The 20,487-nt window shown below is 40.4% G+C and overlaps 1 long non-coding RNA gene across 1 annotated transcript; it reads left to right on the top strand.

Annotated features, from left to right (window-relative positions):
- Positions 1-1,173: 1,173 nt before the first annotated feature.
- Positions 1,174-17,665, top strand: LOC139800220 (uncharacterized). The gene is made up of 3 exons (XR_011727654.1): positions 1,174-3,253; positions 5,614-5,739; positions 17,505-17,665. It is a non-coding gene; the product is annotated as an uncharacterized lncRNA (long non-coding RNA).
- The last annotated feature ends 2,822 nt before the right edge of the window (positions 17,666-20,487 follow it).

The raw sequence follows: 20,487 nt of genomic DNA, 5'->3' as shown, positions 1-20,487 counted from the left end.
AGATAATTGTGTTGCTATTGCGCTCACTGTCAGCTTGTCATGCCCCAATGAATTTACATATATTCATCTTTTTCTTCAAAAAGCAGCCCTGCTGAGTTTTCCCAGTTGTTCAGTCAGTCACTAAACACTGTTGTAAAGCAAGTGCTGCTTTATGTTGCCCAAATAGATGTGGCTCTTCTCTTGTTCCTGCTGTCAGGCTTACTGCTAAATTGCTTTGGATTTGCAGTGAATTGAAATTCTCCCTTCCAAGGAGAAAGAAGTTATTGCTTGTAATTAGGATTATTGGATAGTAACACTTATCACTCTAGAGTTAATGAGTTATGATCAGAACACATCCTTTCATTAATTTAAAATATTCCCGTTGTTAGCTCGATACTGTGATTTTTTAAAAGGCAGTTTCACCAGCAATCCACCTCAAACAGCAGGAACACACATGGCTTTCCAGGCTGCATTCAAGTTATGGATGGCTGAAGGGGAGCCAAGTGTCACCACTTAGGCTAAAAAAGTCCTATCCTGATAGGTTTCACCTGGGTAAAGAATACCCCATAAGATCAGTTCTCATGCAGGGTGTCAGACTGAGCTTCCCCTTGGAGCTGCAACTGAGCAGGCAAGCAGTGTGGCAAACTCCACTTCCATCTCTTTGTCTCCATCTCCCTGGAATGAAAATGCTATCCCTCAGGAACTTTTGTGGCACCATTCCAAGTTTTCTACTGGGCAAGGAGGTTGTGGAGGCACCATGGTAACACTGAAACGGGACTGGAGAATGTTGTGTCCTTAATTTTGGAGAAATTCTTCTTTTCCCCACCTGGTTTTCCATTGCAGGGTTCCAGCAGGATGATTTCTGCAACCAAGCAGGGGGACAGGCACCACATTTCATCAACTGCATTTAATTGATGGTGAGATTAAGGTGGGCATTGTGCTTGTGGGGGTCTGCAAGAGAAGCTTATAAAGGTACTATAGGATGCTAGGATGTTGGAAAAAAACTCATCAGTAATTTGGAAGGTAGATTTTAAAGTGGTGAACTTCAAAGGCTGGAAATGATTCTTTGATCTTCCAAAGCCTATGAATAAGAGCAGTGTCTGCAGGACACAACATATGTCCAAACAATCACAACAAACTCTCAATGGAGTTTTGAAGCAGCAAAACCCTTACAAAGGAAAGGAGAGGGCACAAATAACAGCATGATTGTCTCAGATTTTTTTTTTTTCTAGACATTGTACAGTAACTTATTAACTCAAAAATAAACCTCTTGGATCGACAGCTGAATTTCTGAAAAATGAGGGTGGTGGTGGTGATTTAAAAAAAAAGCAAACCAAAAAACCTCACCAGAAAAACAAAAAAGATCCAAAGAGTCATGGACCTCTTAGAAGAAGAAAGATTTTAGTCTGTGAAAATTTCTGAAAAGATCACAGCCTCAAAAACAGAGGAACATTTTTAGGTGGGAGGAAGTAATGAAAACCATTTTGAAATGGTTTTGTTGTGGTTTTCTGACCTTTTACCGAGCGCTCTGGGCCTGCATGAAATGTTAAGCAATGGGGTGGGTTTGTTTGCACTTAGGTAAATCATGCTCACAGGAGATCTTTATGATCACAACTGTGGGCAAACAACACTTGGAGTCCTTAAGTGGGCTCCTGCCATGGCCAGCCAGCCTTGGGAAGGCTCCCCAAGCTCATGTTAGACTTGATGTATAAATCTGGGCTCATCTGTACAGTGATGCTCAGTTATCTGGTTCCTAATAGAACAGAGTTCTAAACTGAAATAAGTTTTGGATCTGAATTACTGAGGATGCTGGAAAGGGAGTCTGTATGAGCAGCATCCTCATATTCTTTCCAGAGATGTTTTTGGAGCACCAAAACCAAATTGCTGAATTCATTTGTGAATTTGTTTATCTTAGAGTGCAGTGCATGACTGGAGGATAAACCTTGTCTGTGTGCTTTTCCTTCCTACTGTCTTATCATCAATTATAGCATTAGTAACCCTTGATTTCTATTTCTGAATACATCTGGAGCTTTGTTTTTAAATACTAAGACAGAGACTTATTTTTACTCAAGCTTCTGAATGTGGCCTTAAAAATCTTGAAGCCAACCTGTGGCACCCTGAGGGAAAATAGGACTGGACAACAGAGTCTGTGGTGTCAAGACAGTTGTGTAAAGAAATGAGGTCATATGCAGAATTTGCTTCCAACGTGCTGTCCTGGGTTATCCTACTGGAATTTTGTAAAACAATTGATTTTTATAGATGGATTGTGACAAGTGATTAGGCACCACTCCACACATCTTAAGAAGGAAAGAACAGAATAATTGGGTCTGAGAGAGCTCTCAGGGGTCACCCAATCCATCTCCTCGTGCAGGTGGGATCAGATTCACACTAACTGCTCCTGGCATATGTTTGTCTCACATGTTTTCTGAAACCTCCAGTGACAGAGGACTTGCATCCTCCCTAGGAAATGCTTCCAGGGCTTATCGCTGCTTTGGGTTAGAAACTTGTTTCCTTTCCTTGTTGCCTTTCTCATGTCCCCCTCGAGGCCAGCATGACACCAGTGCTTCTTTCCAGGCTCCCAGGGAGCACAGGGGATGGTCATTTCCTTTCTTCTACAGCTACAAGGCCATCTGTTTGGAGTCTGCTATCATGATTCCTCCTAGTTTTCTCCTTTCTAGACTAAACAAATCCCATCCTTTTAATCTTTCCTCATAATTTATGGGTCCTAAACCTTCCCTCATTTTTGTTGTTTTCCTCTGGGTTCAGACTAATTGATCTTTGTCCTTCCTGAAAGCATTGGCCTAAACCACTGTTTCAGTGGATGCATTTTCTCATCCTGGTATTTGTTTTGCAAGGGGTGTGTTGCTCATTGCAGCAAGGATTTTTCAGGAGCCTTCATTGAAACAGTCTTTGGTAAAGAGGCAGGAACTAGATGTTCTTTTAGGTCACTTCCCACCCAAGCCATTCTGTGATAGTATGAAATACCCAGCCCTGGATCTGTTCTGGTGTTTGGATAGGCAGTACAGACCAGAGGAGCTTCAACATCTTTGCTGGTACTCCAGTACCCCAAGGAGTGCTAAATTTTAAATGGGAAGAGGAGGTGAAAGGAAGATGGTAAAATTACATACTGGAACCATTCTAAAAGATGCCTAATTCTTAGAAATACTTTTTACAGGTCTGTGTTGGTCTCCAGCTATCTAAATCAGCTGAAATGTCTCAAACAGTGCATCTGTAGAAGAGATTACCTGGTGTGAGCTGCTGACCTTGAGAGCAGGTCAGGAGGGAGAGCTATGGTGCAAACTTCAGCAAAAACAGCTTTATGAGATTTGTGATGTATGTATTATGGGGTTCATTGAGAGGATTCTCCTCTCCTGGAAGAATAACTGGCATTTTGGGTGTGTATTACACTCCTTTAATCCTGAAACATCCATTGATGGTGAAAAAACACCCACTGGAGGTCATGGCCAGGGTGTCTTATAGTAGGTTTCTAACCCATCTGAGCAGGGTTAAGATGGAAAAGAGCTTCTCTTCCCAAAGCAGCTAAAGGACTGGATGACTTTTCCAGTTACATAGCTCTCAAAAATCCTCCAAAGCCTTTGGGATTAAGCAGCCCAAACATCATCGTCTGAGTGAAGTTTTTTGGGGTAAAAAAATGTCAGCAGAAAATGGTTTGATTTAGTAGGAAATATATTAAATTTAGAGGAAAAAGATGAAAAGATTGTTACTGGTTATCCTCTCCACTGATAATATTACTTGAGAGGTAGAGATCCCTTAAAAAATAACCAGTTATAATTTAATGAATATATTTTTTTTAGGTTCCCAGAGCTTATGCTGGGAGCTGTGCCGATACTGCTGCTTGTGCTGGGTACCTGGAAAATAAAATGAAGGGAAATAGCCTTGCTTTGTATATATGTGAGGTTAAGCTTGTTCCTACCTCTCTGTTTGGGGTTTCTGCATCCAAAAGTTTGCCTGCTCTTTCAAGTAGGGAGTTTTGATGTTTTATCCTGTACTCTGTAGTAGTGCATAAAGCAAGAAAAAGAAAAGGAAGTTGGCTAATGCTGGAATTGTTCTGGTGTGTTCTCATCCAACAGAATGGTAAATTGTTTTCCTCGGCTTTCTGGAAAATATCTGACCTTGATATTTCAATTCAGTTTATGTAAACAATTACAAAAGCATTTGAGCCAAGTAGAAAGGGCTATTTCTTGAAAACCTGCAGGGAATGCACATGGGAATTTCCCACATGCTGTGGCAATCTTAAAAATACCTCCTTGAAGCCCCACAATATTAATGATTAACTCCGGAACTGTGAGTTTTTCCAGACTTGCAGTGAACTCGGTGATTTGTGTGTTCAGCTGCATGTATCAGGGAGAGGTAGTAAAAAAAAAAGTCATTTACTGCTTTCAGTAATTTGCATTTAACAAACAGTGTCAGATTTTCCCCTTAAAATTCAGGGACTTCTGCAGATTGCTCAGCTGATAAATATCACAGTAGGGGAAATGTTCTTTTGTGGCTGAGATGCTCTTGCAAGAACGAACTGGAACCAGTTTTGCTCTTCACAAATTACTCAAAGATAGAGCTGCTCTGCTCAGGCCACTCACCCACACACTGCAGCACGGATCTTCAGAGATGTCCTGAACATCATGGAGATCTTGCTTACAGAAATTCAGAGTTAGCATTGTGAATTCTTTGCTGAAGAAGAGAGAAGCAGGGGGCTGGAGGGGTCATTTCCCGGAGCAAGAAGGGCAAAGAGTTTGCAAGTCGAAGCCTTTTCATGAAGCTTTTGAAATATTCTGAGTGCCAGACTCTCACCTATCTTTTCCACCAGCCTGTCCCAATCTTACTGCTCTCTACAACCACGTGTAAAGAGGTTGTAGTGAGGCAGGTGTTTGCCTCTTCTCCCTAGTGAGTAGTGATAGGACAAGAGGAAATGGGTTCAAGTTGCACCAGGGGAGGTTCAGATTGGATATGAGGAAAAAATTCTTTACCAAAAGAGTGGTGAAGCATTGGAACAGGTTGCCCAGGGAGGTGTTGGAGTCACTGTCCCTGGAGGTATAAAAAAAATGAGCAGATGTGGTGCTCTGGGAGTTGACTTAGTGGTTATGGTGGTGTAGGACTGATGGTTGGAATTGATGATCTTGAAGGTCCTTTCCAACCATGATTCTGTGATTGATTCTATAATAGTTAAGAATATTCAGCCTCTTGGATCAATTTTATTTATCTTTACTGGTCTTGTTTAATGTAGCAGTGTGGTCTGTCAGCCATCCCACTGCACTGCTTGTCGTGATGATGATATTTTTATTATTAAAATTTCTAGAGCACAGCTTTTTCATTAATTCAGCTTGAGAGGCTGGAGCAGGGATATCATGGGTGCCAAGTCAGTATTTGTCTTTACTGGGCCAGAATAAAACTGCTTTGGAGTACTCTGTGAACCAGCACACCTCCATTTCAGAGGGGTTTTAATATCAGTATATACAGGAATAATTTATTCATATGTATATAATTCAATCTCTCATATCTTTATGTCTATCTATCCATCTCTTTCCATCTATCTATCTATCTATCTATCTATCTATCAAAATATTTAATGGCTCCTCTGGATGCTTCTTGGGTCAATATGTCTTTTTTTACTTGCAGGGCTGTCCCAGCATCCAGCTGACACAACCACACACAATCCCCCATCTGACCATCAGGCCTTTGCTGCAGCAGATGCCAGGAACTCAGCAAGGCTGAATATCTCTGCAAACTGGACTGGGAAACCAGGTAACTGGGAGCAGGTGATAGTAAAAAAAGAATGAAGTTTCAGCTGTGAAAGGCAGGGATGACCAAAAGATTGAATTTTTTCTTGTGATAGCCTTCTTTTGGGCTTCCACAGAAATGGAACAGGAGACAGAGCCTTGTTAGAGCTCCAGTGGGTGAAATGGTTTGTGTTTGGGGGGAAACAGCAGAAAATCTAGCAGGAAGAGGGGCCAGGTTTGTATGCACAAACTGGTCTCCAGCAAGCTGCACTGACAGATGTGTTTGACAGTATCAAAATGATTAAAATAACTTAATCTGATGAAGTACTGCTAAGAAAATTATTCTAGTTATGAATCTTGCATTATTTAATGATCAATCTTGAAACTTCAGCTCCTGTGGGTAATTCATTTTAAGAAAAAATTTGTTTCTAAAACTCTGGTTGCTTTCTGCTCCTTTATGAGAAGTGACCTGGAAATCAGACCTGAATACACCTTAAAGATTCAAAACTCAGAGAGTCTTATTAGAAGACCAGACACCAAATCTTTAAAACCAAGGTGTTTAAAAAAACCCAACAACTTTAAACACCTTTTAAAAAAGGTGATGTTCCATCTTTTGTAATATTTTAAAAAGACTGCATTAATATATATCTACAGAGTTGTATAAAAGAGGAAAATATAGAGATGAGGAAGTGGCTGTCAATGGAAACTCATCTGGGAAAATATTGACCCTTTCAAATGCTACTGTTCTTGGGCTCATATAGTTGCTGGAGTAATTCACTGCTTAGCACCTCTGTGCATGGATATAGCTATATATATATATATATAAATATATATATATGTATGTATTAAAGTTCTTCTGTGCCTGATATACAGAGGATGTGGCTTTGTTTCAGCCCTGTTATGACATTTGCCTTTCTGTCTGGCTCACATATTCAGCTTGAGATGCCCTGGGTTTGGTTGTTGTTCTCAAGATAGATGTTGGTTATAAGGTTTTTGGGGCTGTCCTAGGGCACATGTGGTCAGGACATGTTGCCTCTGGAGTCAGGAAGCAGAGAAGCACAGAACATCTTGCTTTATCTGCCTGATTAATGCAGGATTTGGGGCTGTCACAGCTTGTACCTTCAGACCTGGGCTTTTCATTTGACCCATACTTGAAGAGCTTAATTTTCCTCCCAGCTATGATCTATTTCACTGTTTATTTTTTAGCCTTAAAAAAAAAATTCAACAAAACCCAAACAAGCATAAAAGTATCTAATTCCTGGCACAAAACTCCTGAACTCTTCCCCAGTCAGTGTTAGAACATATTTACATATGGTACTCACTGTGCTGTGGAAATACAACTTATTATAAGAGCTTCACCTTCCTGACAGCTGATATGATAAAATTATATCATATCCTCTTTTAAAGCTGTTGACTCCTTGTTTCCTCCAACATTTTCATAGCTGTTAGGAGACATAGAAAATATTTCTTTGGCTCATTTAAGAATTTTTATGTTTAAGCTGCATTGTTCTATAGGGAAGCCTCTAGGAAAAACTAAAAGCCTGAGTTTACCTTATACTCCCCAAGTTCTTCTTTATGTTACACACCTCAGTTCTCTCACCTTTTACTTGCTTCCCTCTAAGTTAAAGGCTGCTATATTGCTTTAAATCTCTCTGCCTATGGGAGTCTTTTCAGGCTGCTGTACATTGGAATTAACCACTTTGGATTTCCCAGGTTTTACTGCACACATGCACTGCCCAGGTATGGCAAACAGAGCTCCAGCTGAAGCCATCCTGTTAACTAACATAAGGGCATTATTCACCCAGCAATGCTCCTTTTAAATGACTTTTCTTTTTACTGTTGCTGTGCAGCACTCAAACACACCTTTTCCCTATGTATTTTGGCAAACAACAGGCATTAAATTTGAAGCTCCAGGCATTTGAGCTTTTCAGTGTAAGCATCCATATTTTTATGGAAAGTGTTCTAGGTACCTTATTGCATGTCTTGTAAGGTCTGAGGAACCTCCAAGTCACCTTTTAAATTCACTGTTACTCCTAGGGGAACATTTTGGCAGCTGGGGTGGCCTTGGTTCTCTTCCTGGTAGCAGTGGGTGGAGGGGAACCCAGTTTAGCCCCGTGCCTCTGACCTGAGGGTGCTGAGGACATCCCAAGATACAGAACACCCAATCTCATGGGAGGATGGGTTCTACCTCTCCCTGCATCCTGAATTATTTGGGGATGGGGCAGGCTGTGGTGGTGGGCCCTGAAGGAGATGCTCTGCTACCATCTGGGGTTTTTTTGACACAGGAAGAAACCATGAGCTGACACTGGCTGTGTCACAGCACCATCTGTAAAAATATGCTGTTTTCCACAGAAACTGTATCAGAATCAGGCAAATGTGTTGCAAACTGTGATAAAATACACACTAAACACACAATACTCTGACAAGGAATCCAGCAGTTCTTGATGAAGGACTCCTGAAATCATCCACCCAGCTGATGCTTGCTATAAAAACATGCAGATAAGGCACTGGTATGTCCTACCAGGTGGATAGAATATAGATTTGAAGGAAGAGTGGTGTTGTGCCTGTACATGAAGCACAGGCTTGCCAGGGTTTATTAAAATCCTGTGTGCTTGCCTCTTTGTGGTTTGGTCATGACCATGAACGAGACAGCTCAGCCAAGGAGAACCACAGGGTTTTCAATTCTGGCAATACTGACTAGGGAGAAAACCTGAAATGATGCTGCTGTTAGTCATAGAGAGATCTCTGGTGATGCAGAGTAACTATGTATGAAATTACAAGGGATAGGGAGTAATTGACAAGAAGGTGACACCATGGTAGAAAAACTACCAAACATAAAGTGAAACCTTTGTTGATGAATACACAGCCAGACCTATACTTGTGTAAAACTCTCATCTGTCCATTTGCACAGCAAAACACATCTTTCCCCTTGAATCAGCCTGGAGTGGCCATGCAACACCTGAAAGTTGATCCACAGCTGCCAAAGGAGGCTTTGACTTCTACCTGAGCCAAGTGGTGCTCAGATGTTGTGACTTGCTATTTATTTTGCAAATCAGACCTGTGGCCCTGTTTCCTTAGCAAAGCCACTGATCGTGACAAATGTGTGTAACAAGTGCAGCCTTCTATTGATTCTCACATTCTCTTTTCTGGGTTTGGTGGAAGCAGATGGAATTCAGTTTTCTCACCATTGCTATTAGCCAAGAATAACATCGCTGGAGTCAGTGCGGAGGAGGTGGAAAGTTGCAACTACAAAAACACAGCCTGAAAAAGCTGGGTATTGAAATGGGACTTGCAAATAACTGCAGCTGATGTATAATCCAGGCCCCAGTTCAGAAACACACTTAAGAATTGTCTGGGCTCAGAGCCTTGTGTCCTTCTGATGTTATACAGGTGGCCTTCTCAAAAAGGAATGATCTGTGTTCTTCTTGTAGGTCAGTGTCACTGCAGGACTGATGCTGAAATGGTAAAGTCTTAGGACATTTTCCACTAAAACCCTAAGGTTTTAGGGTTTGGTTGGATCTAAGGTTGGATATAGCTAATTAGCTATATAATTAGCTAATTCTAATGTAAGCATATGCAATTGTATAAATCATTGATTACCTTGCAAAACATTAAAGGAAGTTCTTAAGAAATTAAAATATTAGTCCATAATTAAAAAATAAGTCAACCATTTGGGACACAATAAATCAATCGATAGCAACTATTCAGGCTATTTTAGATAAAAATTTGGAGAGGCTACCTTGTAGAGCTAAGGTATGAGTGCAAGGAAAAAACCCTCCATGTTGGTAATGTTAAGGATAAATCAAGTGTTTTAAATTAAAAATACCATAATTAAAGATTTTCTTGAAATCTCATTTTAACACTGATTCTTTTGCATCACACTGAATTCTCAGATGATGTGATCACAGGTATTTTGGTCCCATTATTAAGTATGGCCTCTGGCTTTGTTTTGTAACTACTGTGGGCTAATTAGTTCCATCATAAGCTTCCTTCTGTCCTTTTCATTGTTACAGTATCATAAGGATTCCCCCAAACATTTCTGTTCACAATGGCTTTGTAAAGAGGCATTCATAGATCTATCATACAGATTTGAATGAAGCCAGACATTTCTGTATGGAACAGGGAACAGCATAAGATGATTACGATCCTCTATTTCAGGCCCTTTCATATTTTATCCTATTTTTCTCTGTTTGTAGCAAAGATCACAGAAATCAGACAGCTGGTGTCTGTAGTAAGGCATGTGAAAAAATAAATGACTTGGTAGTGGTCATCCATGAGAGACTTGTCCCATAATACATGTTAAAACTATGTCTTACTGCCCAATAAACCCATTTTTTTTGAGGGCAGATGAAGGAGGGAGAAGCAGCAGGAGAAGCCTGAGAAATTCCAATTCTGCTCCTGCATTCTGAGACTGGGGTTACATTTTTTCTGGCTGTTACATTTTTTGGAAGTTGCACTTTTAAACCTTAACAAGTGGGATGAAAGTGTGTCAGATGAAGTGCTGGCTGGGCCAAGTTTCAGCAAATGTTCAAACAGCAGCAAAATGCCTCCCCTATCCCTAAAATGATGCTCCAGTCATATTTCAAGCTTCCAGAAGCATTGGGATGAGCTGGAATATTTCATTTTGCCTTTTCACATGGCCAAAACAATATTTTCTCTAAGAAAAAGCAGAGCAGCTTTCGATGATAGTTTTTTTCCTGGAGATGTCAAGGCAAAAAAACCAAACCAAAACAAAAACCGACCCAAAAAATCAACCAAAGTTTTTTATAAGTGAATCCAGGTATTTGTGAGTTATGAGGTGCTACTCAAGCCACCTCTGTCTAAGCAATCAAGTTTTGCTCACAGCCTGAATGCAGAATAATTAAAAATTGGAAAGCTATATTCTTTTGTGCAGCATTTTATCATTTTTAAAGGCACTCAGCTGATGATTCCTCTTTCAAATCAGGCAAGGAAAACATGAGTGAGACTGCTGCTCAAAACCTACAGGCACAGAGAGGGTGATCTGCAGGATGGGAAGGCTGGGAAGTGCTGGGAATGGGAAGGCAGGGTGGTATGATGGACCCTGGGCATCCTTCCCTGCTGGGCATGGGTTGTGTTTGACTGCAAAGACAAAAAGTTGCTCATGGCCAAGTTTGTCCCTTTGTGGGAAAGGATGAATCAGGCTCTTCACAGCTGACCCAGGACAGCTAATTCAGCCTGTAAGGAAAGCTGTATCCCTGGGTCCCAGGGACTTATTCTCCATCCTTGTACATGATCATTTGCACCTGACTGAGGTGGCTGCATTGGCCATGGTACCAGGGCCACCAAAGTTGGTGTCTGCAGGTGTGGGGTGACACTTCTGCAGCCTTCCCACACCCTCTTTGCCCCCATGGCTCTTGCAGTGACTTGTTTTCCTCCTGTAGTGACTTGTTTTCCTCTTGCAGTGACTTGTTTTCCTTTTGCAGCCACAGGGCTCTGTGTTGGAAGGCTTTATTTTAAGCTGAGATTGCATCTTTGCTCTCCCCAATGACTTCTCTCATTTGAATGTTTCTCAAGAAATTACTTTGTGGGCTTAAATTTCTCACTTTAAACCCTGAAAATGTACCAACAGCTGGTACATCTTTAAATAGCTTTCCAGTGTCATTGTTTAATTCACAGAACTGAATATTTGCTGAAGTCAAATTATGAAGAACATTGGTGTCAGAATGTTCTCATACCTCTTTTCTATTTTTTTTTCTTCCACTTGTAGCTTCCAATTTGAACATCCTTGTTAGAAGAAGCAAGTAAGCACACTGGAGTCTGAGCAGTTCAAACTAGGAAGGTATTTTTAAAAAAAGAGAGAACAGGCTTAGTGGGATCTAGGTACAGAAGGCCTGAAAACCTGAGATGTTAAAATAATCACAAACCTTACAAATGAGACAGGAGCATAACTCTTTTACTGCTCATTCATTGGTTAAATCCACAGAGGAAACTGAAGATTTTTATGATTCTATTAAAATTACTGTTCAACACATTCAAAGGGATGATAGTGAAACATAAAGGGCAGTGTCTCATACATTAATGTTAACCTGGCAATACCATTTATATTGAAATTTGACTTGACTTTCAAGCACCATTTGAAAGGTTATTGCATGTGAAACTGAATTAAGCAATAGAGCTGAAGTTCAGCCTTTTATAATGTAAAATAAGAATAGTATTTTTCCTTAAGTTCCAACTCAAAACAAAAAAACCTAAGTGCACTGGGATTATGCCTTGCCCTGCTTCCCACCAGCAAAATCCCAAGTTTGTTAAGGGGGAGAAAACCAAAAAGCAGGTGAAGAGAGCATCCCCTTAGGGCAAGGCTGTGGTGCCAGAACTGGCTTTTGCCAGGGTGCACATTAATGAGCCTGCTTCACCTTTCCACTAGAGTGCCTGAAATTAGATCCTCCTTCACTCTCTAGTTTTTAAATCCTGTATTTCCATCCCTGTCTTTATTAATTTCAGACTGATGAAACCCTTTCCCGTGCCATCCCAACCTTTCCTCTTAGGCTGCTCTGGTTATTTGAAGCACAATCTGTTGTTTAGCTAACCCAGCCTGCTATATACATATGAGATGGATCAAATAACCCTGCTGCAGGCACCTCTTTAACTTTTCCAGGAATTATATGAAGAACTAATGTCCAGCTCCCTGAGGGTTTGTATCAGAGCCTCAGCAGCTCTCCGCAGTTTTGGTGAATAACTTGGAAATTTTAGAAATTGTGTGAAAACTTTCTTGACTGAGTGGGACCCAAGGGAAAAAAAAAAAAATCAAAAAAACCCCAACCTAAATCCCAGTCAACCTCATCCTGAGATGACCCTGGCAAATGTAACTTTTTAACAAGGCAAGCTAGTTCAACAGAAACTGTCAGGCTTTTCTCAGAATCTCTCCACTGCACTCCTGCCAACTCCACCACTTTGGGCATTAATCTACCAGATTTCCAGGCAGCTGGAAAGTGCAGACAAGTGATCCCTGTGCAGGCAGTGAGGAGCCAGCCCGTGGCTCTGCCCAGAACCTGGGAATTACAGCCCTGAGAGCAGTGACACGTTTGTGCCTCCTGTCACCAACAGGACAGGCAGGAATGGGTCAAGCAAACAGAATCTCTGAGTCTGGCAATGAAAACGGTGCCTTCGACACAAAGCAGAGTCAGGACGGAGATAAAAATAGGGATTTATGGTCTTTACAACCAGACTGTTTAATGGAACAAGGAGGTGCTGTCAGAACTTGTCTGATTTTTATTAAACTGGGAATGGATTTTCCTAGTTGAGGTGTTGAGCACAAGTGAAGGGAAGACTTTTCTCGAGCTTTATTTTTGTTGCTTTGCCTATGGCAGCGTTTTTCAAAGAATGGATTGTGTTCTGGGGAGAAAAGGAGAAACAGGGAAAGCAGCTGAAGGTTAGTGGAATTAGGAAAAACTTTTCTCCCCTTGATATTCCACCCCCCCCAACTGGAATATTTGGATTTGCTATTGTGACACATATTCATGTTTTTGAAAAGAAAGTATAGGTGGATCAGCTGTATTAAACTGTCTGCTTAACTTCCCAACTCAAACAACCATGTCTCCATTGTGTATTTTTATAACTCTAGGTGTTTATCAATTAATCTATCTCTAGTAATCTTATTTTTCATGGTAAGAAGTCCTGTCTCTACTCCCACCACAGTTTTACTTCCTTCAATTTGAAAAGTAAACAAGTTCAGAGGCCATGAATGGTGGCAAATAATGTAAACAGGAATTCTCATGCTAATTTTCTCCTTGCTCTGCTATACTTAGCAGTGGAAGTCAAGTCAATGTTTAGTGAAACAAATCTCCTGCAACCAAGTAGGAAGCAGAAACATAATTGACATTGGGTCAGTCAGTCTGCAGAGGAAATCCGAGGTGCAGTTTCACAATACATGGAGTCCACAACAATATTGATTCAAAAGTTCCCTTTCTGCCTGACCTTGGCCTTTTTTGGAAAGGCTGGGAATAGGAGAGGGTGTTTTAAAACCAGATTGTCCACTAATGCCATTTGTAGTTTGGCCTTCAAAAAACATGTGCTCATACAGCTGGGGATGTGAGACAGAGAGAAAACAAGTCTGGGCACAGAAAGATCTCCGTGAGGGCAGAAATTGCTGGCAGAGCCAGAGGGGTGTGGAAGTACAAACCAAGGTAAAATAGGGAGATAGCTAATAGCATGTTCTTCATTTCCAAAGGAGAGTCAGACCTGGTGGGATGAGCTGATGTCTTCATAATGAAACACCTCAGGTTGCTCCTTCCCAAGCAATGTTGCTGTGCAAGAACCACCTGCCAAGCTCAAGTGTTGCAGGAGTTGGGACTTCGGAAGACAAGGGATTTGCATATTAGGAGAAGGTGGCAGCACTAACTATGTAGTTCAAGTTGTAATTATTTTCCTTAATCCCAAATCACACGTTGCCACGCAGATTTTTATTTTCCTTGGTTGTGCATTATTTCTGCTTTTATTTTTGTTAGACGGATTGAATAAAGGCCAGGGGTGAGAGCTGCCCTCCGCAGCCTCGGTAGATGCTTCTTTGCAGGTAAGAATAATAAGATTCAGCAACACTGACATCTTGTGGCTGATGAGCAATGGCTCCCACATCCCAGCTGTGCCTTCAGCGTCTCCTGAAGTAGGGTGGTGCTTAAAGGGATGAGTATCAAAAGTCTGGAAACCGAGAGGTTAAAAGGCAGAAAAAGCATCGAGGTGCCGGTTTATTAGCTGACTGAGCTGTGTGTCTGGATAATCCGGCTGTGTGCTAATCCATTTGGATAATCTTCTCCGTGTGAATGATTCCCTCCAGAGGACCAGGATAGAGTCTGGGATGTTTGATGTGACAAACAGAAGCTGTCGCTCCCTGCAGATGATCTGCTTTGTGTCCTCCTCCACTGGGAAGCCAGGGGAGAAAATACCTCTGGAAAAGGTCCCAGGAGGAATCTTTCTTATTACCTATTGTTGCCACCAGGAATATGATCAGCAAAGCCAGGCTGTGAGTCTCTGCCTCTCTGCCAGTTGAGCTTTCTGGAAAAAAAGTGTGACAGGGAAGACTGTTTGTATGGGAAGATTTGTAGGACCAAATCCTGGGTAGTTGGAAAGTTGCAAACTGTTCTGCATGCTTATTGCCACTGTGCATACAATGGCCTTACCCTTGAAGTATGGGTAGGTTGAGAAAAATCTGATTTGGAGCCCTATAGGTGGTGGAGAGGTCAGATTTCTTTTTTTGGTCTAAATTTAGATGTTTGTGATTGCAACATGTAATGGTCAGCCTTGGGCTTCTCAGTTGCTAGCAGCTCCTTGGATGGTTTCCTTGTTTGCTTATGTTTTTGTTGCTAATGAACATCTGCATCCACTTTGTCATCTGAATCCAGTGACGAAATGATTACTGAATATGAAATTAAATGTTATGCAATGGTCTTTTGCAAATATCTAGAGAACTTGCTTCCTTGAGGATGCTGGGTCTGGGGTTGCAAGGAGCAATGACTTTATGCTCTGCTTTCAGCCTGTGCTCCTTGAAATCAAAGTTTTCTTATTTGGGGCATAAAATCTCTTATGAAACTTGAAAAGGCCACATCTAGGTGGAGGTTGGTTGATTAGGACAATCTTAAAAGTCCAAGACAGAAGCTGAAGTCATATTTACTAATTGTCTTGGGAAGTGGGGAATAACATCCTTTTCCTAGTCCCAGAATGAATTAACTTCCCCCTCCCTCCTTGCTCTTGTTCAGAACTGCTTTGAGTAACTGTATCTAGTGAGACTGAAAACAAACAATATTTAAAAGGGAATCATTCTGCAATTTGCAGTGTGCTTGACTCTACCTTGGCACCTTTTAATTCAGTGCATTAAGTTACCTTAAACAACTAATATACACAAATGCTTTACATAGTTTGGTAAACTGTGTAAAATTCTAATTTAGAATGGTTGATACCATGGTTTTTTTTGGGAAAATAGTGCCCTTTTATCTGCTGTGTTGAGTCCACTTAATAATACAAAAGATTCTTCTTGGTTGGTAGGAGTAATTTGGAGAGAAATCTATTATTCAATATAATTTAGAAGCAGGTATTGTGGAACTTGCAAGAACCATTCATTCATACTGATGGTTTTCTCTTAAACACAACTTGTTGTTTTGTCTAACTACAGTAAAATCTATCACACTGAATCACAGATGTTTGTTTCAAAGAACAGAAATTGCTCAATTCAGCACTTTCATCAGTGTGCTGAGTTAGCACCTTTCAAACAGCCAGCCAACATGGTGTGAATTTTGTTATTTAGTCTCTGAAATGTATTATACTGACTTCAAGAAGAGTAAAGATCTCTAATCTATACTTCTCAGTTTTTAAGCACAGTTTTTATACACAATTTTGAATATATTTTCAAAATATTTCATCAACCACTGACAAAAAAATGAAAGGTGTTCCGCTGTGTAGCACTTGGTGTTACATAAAGCAACAACTTTGTTTCCTATTTTACATTTAGAAATAAATTAATTTTCAAAGCCAATACAATTACTGCTGTTTTAACAGCCCACACTAAGAACTAGGCCAATAAAATTAATGTTTTTTTGTGAGCACAAATAGGAGAACAGCACAAAAAAAAGATTTTAAGCTCATGACCACAATTTTGACATTATCACTGGAAAAAAGAGCTTCAAACAGCAAATTAGGAGTGAGCAGAGTCCCTTCCGAACTCACTTACAGTGAATGGATGCATTTTTTTCAAGTACTGGAAAACTGAGACTGATGTTGAAAATTGTACTATGCCCTGATTTATCTTAAACAGTTACTCTGTACTCACTGCAAGCTGGGTGCAAGGCATAAGGCACCTTTGGCATTTGTAACATAAACTGTTCCTCCTGTCATCAGAGGTGAAGCAGAGAGATTTCTGAGGTTTTCAGAGATATTCCAGCATCAGCTCAGCTGTGCATTGGTCAGCAAGTCAATGTTTTTTCCTTGTCCAGCAGCCCTACATCATTCATCCCTTGTGGGAGCAAATCTGGTGACAGGATTGGATTTCTTTAGCTTTGACCACTGCTCATGTATTCAGCCTACAACTATTTTTGCCTCTTCCACACTATATTTTTATAACATATGGTGTTACATCCATAGGGCTGGAAAACCAGCTGTCCACAGCTCTTTTGGTCAATACAATCACTGCCATTTCTAAGCTGTTTAAACACTGCTAGAGAAAATTACAGAGGGTTTGTTTTCATATCTCTAGCCTAAACCTATTTACCAGACTCATAATGATGCTCTAAAACAATATCTGTACATTGCCCAGTCACACATAAACTACTCTATTTTAGCTGTTAAGTAAAGGACAAGCAATGAAGCAGCTGTTGAAACGTTGCACTGGGTTTTTCTCTTGCAAAGTGAATGACAGAATTTGCCACATCATTTCATCAATTTCATACTGATTTAAACTAGATAAAATCAATCATCTTAGCTCATAGATTTGGTAGCTGGAAAGATTGCATGACCTGCACTGTACTGCTATATAATAATAATTTTTGAATTAAAAAGGACAAGATCCTTTATAGTGCTCACAATGCAGTAACCCAAGACCTGCTAAAATGCTGCATGAGAGACCACAAAAACTATAATTCTGCAGTGACCAGTTTCAAAATAAGAGGTCTTGCAGAATAATTAATCAAAATATGGATCAATGGTCACTTGTCCTTTTCTCAAAAATGAGTTAAGATAATCTAATTGATATCCTGATATGTAGGGGAAGAAAATCCATACAGTATTTAAAGCTGTTAATTTTTGTGTCTGATTTTTAATAAACCATCTGCTCTCTATATTTCACAGGAACCCCCTGTGCTTAGAAACTGGAAAAAAAGAGAAGTCATGGTTGGATGCTTCAGTCCCCCTCATGGTGGGAATTTTTCTATTTTTGGGTGGCCCAAGGCGACCTCAGCAGCAAGCATCAAGGTAATCCAAGAACCAAGAACAAATGCTGAGAGACAAGTCTGACTCAAGGATCTGAAGGTAGGCATGCTGCCCAAGTCTTTTGGATATTCTAGTTTTTTCACAATTGTGAGTGCTTTTTTTTCCCTTTGTGAATGCTTTTTAGAAGATGCTCATCTCAAGAGCAGCCTCAGAATTTAGGAAGATAAAATTTGTATCAAGTGATCAGAACAGTTTACTTGGCTTTAACATGCTCATGAGCTTTTTACATGCTCATTCAGAAGCTGATTTTTTTTCTAATATTTTGAAATAGCTTGAGGTGAGAAGACACTTGCATGGGAGGTGAGAAACCTGGGTTCAATTTCTTCATCCTCTGGGGTTCAGAGCCCTTACCTCCTCTGAGAGCTCTTGGCTGATCTGAGAGGTGGGCTCTTTACACCTTTTCACTTTTCCTCTTCCCCTGTCCTCCTGAAATTTTGCCATCATGATGAAAGAAATTTAGCAATTAAAGGAAGAATTAGAAGATCCATGATTTTTTTATTGCACTGACCAGGGCTTACCCATGAGAGAGGTTTCTTCTGCTGTGCTCTGTATGTCTTGCAAATTATGAGTTGTCCCATGAGTATCCAGTTTTAAAGAGAAATTGATAATTTTTGTCAGAAAAAGGAGGTTGGCAGAAAAAAACACACAGAATAACAGTTTTCCCAGTCATGCTTTTTCCCCATATTGTTCAGCTTGTTATGGAATGATCCATATGAGTGACCACATATGACTGGGCAGATGCATTTTATCTGCTAGTGTATTTCATACCTATTTTCTAGTTATTTGATATTTTTTCTAATGTTACTAGAATTTAAGTAAGATTCTGCATTACTGTTATTAAAATAACTTCACAAACTAGTCAAACATTCTCAGGACTTGTGTATTGCCTCCTACATGTTTCATAAAGTCCACACCAGGGCCACACTCCAGAACGATGCCAGACTTTATAAAGTGCAAATTGGCTCTGCAAACTTTATTAAGTCTATGAAGCTGCTATTAATGTCTAATCACACCCTCACAGATTTGCCAGACTCCTATTCAAAGGCATTGCTTTTCGTCATATCCAGCATCTTAAAATACTTTTTATTTTCCAATTCCATCATTTTAATGTTTCATGAGCCAAATAAAGCCAGGAAAATGTCAGTGAGGTGAGAATACCTCTTATTTGACTCCCTGGGTGCAAATATTCAAACACATGGCTTGGTTTGCCTCAAACTGTGCAGAGAAATCCCATTGTGGTGATGAGACTGTAGCTCTGTAGAATTTGAAGCTGTCAGACTTTGATGAGTTGAATGAGGAGCTGGGGATTTAAAAAAAAAAAATAAAAATGAAGGACAGTAATGCTTGTTTGAAGATCAGCATTTGGCATTAGATCCATGAGAAAATGTAAACCACATTAAAACTTCTACTCTCAGCAACTGGAAGACCCATTTTTTTGGTCAACCAATACTTCTAGAACACCTATTTTTTTATACAGAAATTCTCACAGGCTTCCAGATATTTGCTTGTAGCCATGTGCAGAATTCCACTGCCTAGAAAGAGAGCTGTGCAGTGAAAAGAGCAAAACTGACTTCAATGGGGGCTTCCTCCATCTCAGACAATCCCTCTGACCCACCTGGCAGTGAGTAAAAAAACCACAATTCTCCCTGGGTGATTTTGGGTTAAGCCCAGCCTGACAAACACCTGGGGAGCACAACTCCACGTGGCCATGAAGCCCAGCTATGGCTTCTTTGCAGATCTTATAAACTCTGTGCTATGCTGATTGCTATTTTTCAGACTTCAAAAAAACCCCAAGTGTGTTCAGTAACAAACATTTGGATACATTTGTAAATCCTAGGAAGCACTGTGAGAATTGAAGAGCTTATCCTGGGTCCATTTGAGGCTCCACACAGTCTGCTAATGTCATTCCATTATAGATTTTTGTCTGAAATGTCATTATTTGTAAGACTGGATGCTATATGGTGGCACTTTGTGGTTAGTGGCATAGAAAATCTCAATTTTTCTAGTATCTGTCAGCTCTCTTTCATTTTGGGTTTCCATCCTATAGGACCATTTCATCTGCTATGGCTGGGGATGTGCCTTTCAGGCTGGCAGGCAGAAGTAGCTGCATCTATAGCCACTGCTTGCTAACTGCTGCTTTTCTCTTCTTTCAGTAACTCTTAACCATGCTGTTTCCTCTGTCTTACTGTCGAGGAGTTGGTGTATTCTTAGGATTTTACCTATAGCCACAAATACACAGCAACACTCTTGGTCTACTATCCTGGTTGTCATACTCAGTTCTGAGCTACTGGTTGCAAACATTTACAGGAGACAAAAATCTAGAGGTAACATTAGAAGATTTTAAGAACATCATTTTATGTGTGGAGTAGGATGTGGGATTTTGTGTAGTTTTGAGATCCCCAGTGCAAGAAAGGCATGGACATAGCAGAGTGAGTGGGGAGCCCCAGTGATGGTCAAGGGGCTGAAATATGAGCAGAAACAGAGAAGGCAAAGGAGTTATCTTACTGCTGTGTCCAGCAACATAATTTAGAGTATAGAGAGGACAAACAAAGACTTTTTTTTTTTTGGAGTTCTGTGGCAATAGACATAAGTTAAAACAGAAGAAATTCTCCTTAGACAAAAGGGGAAAGGTTTCCACCGTGATGTTGATCACTCAGGAACTGGGTCCTAGAGAGGTTTTGGAAATTCCACCTCTGGAGATACACAAAACTCAACAAGTCCCTGTGTAGGCCAGTCCAGCTGAACCTGTTCTGAACTGGTTTTTTGGGCTATAAGATGTTCAAGATGCTTTCTGACCCATATAGTTCTGTGACTGCAAGAAAAAAATCTTTATTAATTTGGT

Source organism: Heliangelus exortis, chromosome 10, assembly GCF_036169615.1.
Source record: "Heliangelus exortis chromosome 10, bHelExo1.hap1, whole genome shotgun sequence".
In the NCBI taxonomy this organism is placed as follows: Eukaryota; Metazoa; Chordata; class Aves; order Apodiformes; family Trochilidae; genus Heliangelus; species Heliangelus exortis.
Note: the sequence above shows the minus strand (reverse complement) of the source record. Positions and strands in the feature narration are given on the sequence as shown.